This window comes from Nicotiana sylvestris, chromosome 11 (assembly GCF_000393655.2).
Source record: "Nicotiana sylvestris chromosome 11, ASM39365v2, whole genome shotgun sequence".
In the NCBI taxonomy this organism is placed as follows: Eukaryota; Viridiplantae; Streptophyta; class Magnoliopsida; order Solanales; family Solanaceae; genus Nicotiana; species Nicotiana sylvestris.
In genome coordinates this window covers 80317913-80325922 of record NC_091067.1, presented here as the reverse complement: position 1 = coordinate 80325922, position 8010 = coordinate 80317913, and positions in this window count along the sequence as shown.

The following is an 8010-nucleotide window of genomic DNA, read 5'->3' as shown; positions in this document are numbered from 1 at the left end:
AGGAAGGACTTAGCCTTAACATAACTAGAGTAGGGAAAATCCGTATGATATCCTTGGAAAAAGTTACATCGTACTTCGTTAGAACCGTAAAATTCCTCTATTGCTAAAAATCTAAAACTCTCGTGGATTTGTTGAAATTATAGAACCATGTTGTATAACGTTGCCTTCTTCAACTCAGAATGCTCATGTTTTTGAAATTTGAAAGATTGAAGATGATTTTGCAAAGTTCTGTTTTGAAAGACGTTGAAAAAATGACTTTAAAGATTTTGGACCATTAACTCTTGTTCTTGGTTTTGAAAGATTGAAGATGATTTTTTAAAAATCTATTTTGAAAGACTTAAAAAATGACTTTAAGGATTTTGGAGCATTAGCTCACGTTCTTGAAAGATTTCAAAATGAAATTGGTATAGTTTTGTTTAGTCTTTAAGTGAAATACTTGATTAGTCAAGTCTTGGAAATGGAATCTTTATGACACCTAGCAAGGAATGACTTAGTCATTCCTTGTATCATGGCAGGCTGCCACGTGGGGTTGGGGGTGGGATAATTATTTTTATCCACTATTCATTAACTGGGTAATATTATGTTACCCGGTAATTAATTAATTACCCGCATAATTAATAAAATTACCCTAAATTACTTAAAATTCTACTTATTTTTAATATACTTTATACCTTATACTACCGTGGTCATATGGTACCTTGCATGATACTAGTCCATAAATACCGAGTATTTTAGCTCGGGCCGTATTTTATCCCAAAATGCCAAACTTCGACAAAATTCGTTTTCTTAGATATTACTTACCCTCTTACCTTCATGAATTTACTAATCACTTATAATCCTTATAATTCCCAAATAATCTTTTTCTTTGACTGATGTCAATTACCTTACGACAAATTCAACGTAAAATACTACAGGGTGCAACATTGTCGTAAATTATTACTGCGAAGCATAACATCACCATAATGTAATATTGTTGGGTACAACACTGTCGTAACTTAATACTGCATGACGTAACATCAATCGTAATATATTACTGCAGAGCATAACATCGACGTCATACTGTGGGGCGTAACAGTTTCTAAGTCTCACACATAGCATAAACTGCTTAACAACTAGCATAAAAATAGATCACGTACTTTTAGAGTACATAATCAAATTTAATTGTTATTACCATTTTCACGGTAAACAGTTTGGCACCCACTGTAGGGCAAAAAATAATAGTGATTATTTTCTTACTGGTTTTACTACATAATGCAAGTTATCTTTCATGCTTTCTCTTGTCTGAGATCTTCAATTTCAGGTCAAAATGTGTAATTCAGTGAATGGAGGTGAAAACAACAATCTTGAGGACCACGGAGAAAATGTTGTGGTTGTTCCATGTGTTGGTATGCCACCACGAAACCCTGGGAATGCACCAGAACCAATCCTCGTGGACGCGGTCTCATGCGACGCCCAACACATCGACATAAGCTCCCACACTGACATGAGCGTGCACCAAGGAGATCCACAAGAAGATTAGAAAACCCCAACTAGGGAAGAATGGGAGGTTAGCCTTCATGTTATTTTTGAAATATTGTAGGCACAACAGGTGGCTATTTCTTAGCTGCAAAGTCACTAGAAAACTCCTAGCACTATAGCACCGTGGACAACTCCCCCGGTCGAATAGGTACCGGAGATATCGAGCAATAACGGGTCGATGTCTGATCCCGTCATCGTAAAAATGCTCGAGGACCTCACTAGAAGGATCAAATCGGTCGAGAAAATGATAGAAGCAAAGCCAAGAAAGTCGAGACCTACAACTCCAGGGTCGACCAAATTCCGGGAGCACCCCCGGTCCTGAAAGGCGTGGATTCGAAGAAGTTCATTAAAAGGCTGTTCCTAGAGGAAGAAACACCGAACCTATTCCAAAGAAGTTCAGAATGCCAGAATTCCCAAAATACGATGGACCTCGGACCCCAATGAGCATGTGACTGCTTACACTTTTGCAATGAAGGGCAATGATGTAAAGGACGACGAGTTCAAGTCCGTCTTACTAAAGAAGTTTGGGGAAACACTCTCGAAGGGGGCCATGATGTGGTATCACAACCTATCTCCTAATTCCATAGACTCAGTTGCCATGCTGGCAGACTCCTTCGTAAAGGCACATGCCGGTGCCATCAAAGTGGCAACAAGGAAATCTGACGTGTTCAATATGAAGCTGAGGGAGAACGAAATGCTGCGACAGTTCGTATCTCGTTTTCAAATGGAACGGATGGAACTACCGCCAGTCTCCGATGACTGGGCAGTGCAGGCCTTCACTTAAGGTTTGAATGAACGAAGCTCAATGGCTTCAAAGCAGTTGAAACAAAATTTGGTCGAGTATCCCGCTATGACCTGGTTGGACGTCCACAACCGATACCAGTCAAAGACAACCAACTAGGAGCCCCCTCGGGCTTAGTATACCCAAGCAGGCTTCTGGCGAAGGAGCCACAGCCAAACAAAGAAAGATATCAGCCATCCACAGAAGACAGAAGGAATTCCCCGAGGCGCAACCTACCTCACAATGATCGAAGGATAGACCGAGGATAGAATCTTCGGGGACTCATCAACAGGGCCAGATTCGATAGGAACGCAGGGCCAACGGAGGCACCTCACTTAATGGAATACAACTTCAACATTGATCTATCTGACATCGTGTTTGCCATCAGTAAAATAAGAGACGCGAGATGGCCCAGGCCTGTACAATCAGATCCTTCACAAAGTAATCATAACTTAGTATGTGAATTTCACAACACGCATGGCCACATGACTGAGGATTGCCACCAACTCAAAGAAGATGTAGTCCGACTGCTTAACAAAGGTCACCTCCGAGAATTCCTCAGTGACCGAGCCAAAAATCAGTTCAAAGAAAGAGAGGCGTCCCAGAAGAACGAAACAAACGAGCCACAACATGTCATCCACATGATCTTAGGAGGCATTGATGCCTCACAGAAACCCGTGATGAGAAGGACAAAAATATCCATCACTAGGGAAAAGCGAACCCGGGGGTATATACCCGAGGATGCCCTCACATTCAGCGAAGAGGACACCGAGACCTTGTCTCAACCCCACAATGACGCACTGGTAATCTCTTTCCTTGTAAATACTTTTTAAATAAAATGTATACTCGTGGATCCAGGTAGCTCAGCCAATATTATCAGGTCAAGGGTAATAGAGCAGCTCGGACTGCTTGACCAAATTGTGCCCGCCACTCGAGTCCTCAACGGATTCAACATGGCAAGTGAAACAACGAAAGGAGAAATCACCCTCCCAGTCAACGTGGCCGGCACAACCTAAAATGTCAAATTCCATGTCAGCGAAGGAGATATGAGGTACAACGCCTTGTTCGGGAGGCCGTGGATACACTGCATGAGAGCAGTACCATCCACCCTCCACCAAATGATGAAATTCCCGACAAAGGATGGGATTAAAACCGTCTACGAGGAGCAGCATGCGGCAAGAGAAGTGCTCACGGTGCACGATGTGGCACTGGTACTGATACCTCCACCCGCAAAGGAGCCAAAGGGTAATCAAATTACATCTTTTGTTATGCCAGACTAAACAAAACAAAGGACCGTACCACATCCTCATCACAAGCGACTGGGACATATCGGACCTCGAAACAACACCAGCACATCCCACACTAAGGTATAACCATCTCCCTTTTCATTTTATATTTCATACAAACCCTTATGTAGGCGCCCGACCGAAGCAGTCAATGAGCTAACCCAGCTTGAAGACCTTAAGGTTTTAAAGCATTTGTTGCACTCTTTTCCTTCGGCCGAGTTTTTATCTCGAAAAGGGTTTTACCGGCAAGGTTTTTAACGTGGCAACATCCACATGCTACCTAAGCAAGACTCAACAAGTATTCGAGGCTTCTTTTGCAATCAACCTCGAATATTGGGGGCATCCCCCCGGAAGGCCACCCACTCTAAAAAGCCAAGAAATGCCAAATGGGGTCTTAATAGGAAAATGATGTACCGGGCCAAACGGTCGAACAAAACATGTTCGTATAGCCGGGCCCCAATGGCGAAAACATGTACACTTGTACGAAATAATTGAAGAATATCTTTTATCAAAGCATCTCCACTCCAAAAGAAGCTCGACACCTTCGCAAAAATGACTCCTCCGTCGAAAGTGCCCCGAATACTCGGGACTAGCGTCAAAATCTCAAAAAATGCACAACCCCAGGGTCAGGATCTCCGAAATTGTAATCCCTCAATGAGGCTATACAAAGTTTACAAGTAACGGCTTCCGAGTCAAGATACCCTCGATGACTCGGGGACTGTCGCCAATCACCATTCACTAAAAAAACCGAGGCCATAAGACCTCGAGTGGCAGACTCGGTCTTGTAAGACCTACATAAGGCAGCAACAACATTTGTAAGACCTCAAGCAAGGCATGAACAATACTTGTACAAAGTACCCAAAACTGTAAGACCTCAAAGGCATTAAAACTTATAAGACCTTACTAAAGGCATAGACCCGATCTCAAAGTTTCGGTTATATATCGAACTTGTAAGACCCGTAAAAAGGCATACCCTTGATATAGATGCCAAAACTACTTCACTCGGGACTTAAAGGTTCCGGCCAAACACAAATTACTCCGATCACAAGGCTGTACCATCTGAACTAACGTGACTCGGGGATGCCCGACCGTCGCTACAAAATCACAGGCCTTCAATTACTTCGAAGCTACTTCGAAAAGAACCAGTTAAACAGGATACCCTCGATACAAGAAAAAGAGCTTCGACCACGTCAGCTCCTAAACATTGGCTTTGAGATACTCAGCCTCTGAGCCAAACCTCCCGAGGTGCTCGATCATCGCCATATAATGACTCACAATCAAGGTTTTTTATTAAACCGTCGAAGAGTCGGGCAAAACTTATTTAAAAAAGTTCTTAACGGGGGAAAAATAAAGCCTATATAAAAGGTCACATCGACCCATGGCATAAGAGACACTGTCGCCAGCCCACATATACAAAAGGCTGCATCAGCCTGAGGCGTAAGAGCTATTATCGCCAGCCCGTGCAAATACAAAACTTAAGGGTCGAATGAGCTCGAGTCATAACCCAATTCGGAGACTAAACCCAAAATAGTTAACTAAATATGCCTAAGAGCAAGGCGTAAGAGCCATTGTTGCCCGCCCACACTAAAAGGCCACATTGGCCCAAGGCATAAGAGCCTTTGTCGCCAGCCCACACTAAAAGGTCGCATCGGCCCAAAGCATAAGAGCCTTCGCGCCAACCCACATAAAAGGTCGCATCGACCAAACGCGTAAGAGCCTTCGCGCCAGCCTAATGAGCCCAGGTGCATATCAAGAATCTAAGGATTCCTACCAACTCAAAGATCAGTTCACCTGGCCAAATTTGAGACAGAAAGAGATACAGAAGAAATAAAGCCGCAAGGTTTTCTTTTATACACATATGTGAAAAAATGCAATCTCCATCTACAAGCATGCTTTGAAGATACTATATACAGATGGCGAAATCTGCGGCCCCGGGAGCTACGGCCTACTGGCCTCATCTTCGCTTTCTTCGGTGTCAGACAGAAGTAACCGAGAATCACGCTCGTCCGCCCTCACTCACGCCAACTAATCAGAAAGGGCAAAACCCCTAGCATAGATCTCCTTGAGGGTCTTTCTTCGATACTTGCAATGAGCATATTCTTCAGTCCTCCATTCGCGGTCTAGGATCCTTCTCAGCTCAGCTTGAGCATCGGTAGCGTCCTTTAAATAGATCGTCATCTCTTGGTCAGCCTTAGTTCGGCTCATTACGGCTTCAGCCTAGGCATCAATGATCTCGTCCCTGACCTTCAAAAGCTCCAACTCAAGCTTCTTAATCATATTAGTTTGAACCAAAGCGTTTTCACGAGGCAAACGAAGTTGATCCTCAAAAGCGGGAACTTTAGCCAAAGCAGCCTTCCCCTCTAAAGCTTGAGCCTCCGCCCGAGCTTTTAGCTCGTCATGCTCACGCCTGGATTGGCCGGCTTCATCACTAAGGCGCTCCAAGGCCTCCGTCTTTTTCCGCAACTGGAATAAATAAAGTGTTAGCCTCAAAAGCTAGAAGGCGGAACGCATGCTCACCCGAGATAGAAACTTACCTGCTCCTTCAAGTAGTTCTCATAATTCAAGCTCCGGCTCACCTCATACCGCAAGTGAACCAACTCAACTTCCTTTTCATCACAAAGGAGCCTAGGGGATCTCCCCTCATCCAGAGCTTTTCACAGCATGGCTTCACAACTAAGGAGCCAGACTTAAGCTTGTCGAAGGCCTACAAAAGAAACCCAACAAGGAAGGGAAGGCGCGAAGCTCGAAAGGCCTATGCCGAAACTCACCACGAAGTGAAACCGCTGGGCTTACTTGAAGGCCGAGCGCACATCTACCAACCTAGTTCCCCCAGCTCTGAAAGGATCGACTCTGGTCGAGGCATGGTCACTCGGTGTATGCGAACCCAGGTTCCTAGTATCCCTCGAAGTACTGTCGACGAAAAAAGAAGACGACAACAGCGGGGAAGCCATCTTTCCAGAATCAGGAACCACAAACGCAGTAGGCTCGGATGATGCTCCCGCTCAGAAGCCCCGATCCCATTTTGCCTTGCTTTGAGCGCCATCGCCCTATAAAAGCATCTCTTACTTATTGTTGTCGTTCTTTAGCCCGAAAGTCGGCAACCCTTCCTCCTCTCCAAAGGAGCGGGGCCTTGCCTCAGACAGCTCTCTGATGCCTACAACAGCAAGATTAACACGCACCAGGATGTTTTGCTTCCCATCTGCCCTAGGACAAAGCTCACCACTTGCGCTCGTCACAGGCCGAGTGTGTTACGCCCCGCAGTATTACGTCGATGTTATGCTCTGTAGTAGTATATTACGATGATGTTACCCTCTGTAATAGTATATTACGATGATATTACATCCTTCAGTATTATACTACGGTGATGTTACGCTTCGCAGTATTAAGTTACGACGATGTTGCACTCTGTAGTATTGTACGTTAGATTTGTCGTAAGGTAATTGACATCAGTCCAAGTAAAAGATTATTTGGAGATTATAAGAATTATGCTATTTCACGAGTGATGAATAAATTCGTAAAGGTGAAAGGGGAAGCAAGTCAAAGAAAATGAATTTTTCGTCCAAGTTTGACATATTGGGGTAAAATACGGCCCGAGCTAAAATACGCGGTATATATGGACTAGTGACATGCAAGGTACTACATGCCCATGCTAAAAAGGAGTATAAGGTATGTGAAAAATGAGTAATATTTTAAGTAAGTGGGAATAATTCTCAATTTTTCGGGTAATTGATTAATTATTAGGTAACGGAACATTACCCGATTAACTAACAAGTGGATAAAAATTAATAATTACCCCAAAAAAGGAAACGTGGCAACTAGCCACATTATAAGCAATGACTAACTTTCATACGTTTCTAGGTGGCAAAACTAGACTTAGCCACTTTTATAACAATGTCTTGAATATAAAAGACAAAGATCAAAGCATTATTCATTACCTACAATTAGCAACCCGTTAATTCAACCATTTTCTCGACAAACACAGAAACACTCTCTTAAAAAGATTGCATTTTAAAGACTTACAAAGCAAAAAAGGTTGTGTTTTTGAAGAATAAATCACTAGTTGGGGATCAGAAAATTTGGGTGAAATGAAAGAAGAAAATAATACCAAAAACTATAATTAAAAGAAGGAATGGAATTTGATATAGAAAAAAAGATGAAACTCACCGGTTGACTCGCCTAAATTTGGAGGAGGTTAAGGGAGAGCAAGACCAAGTCATAGACAGTGTTGCCATCTTCTATTTGATGGCAAAATTTGAAGAGATTTGCAGAAAGTTTCAACGAAATTCTTTGCGAGAATTTTTAGGATCATAGCAATATTAAATTTTGCGGTTCTAAAGAAGTATGGTGCAACCTTTTCCAAGATTATCATACGGATTTTTCCCTACTTCAGGTATGTTAAGGCTAAGATCTTCTTTCATTTGGCAT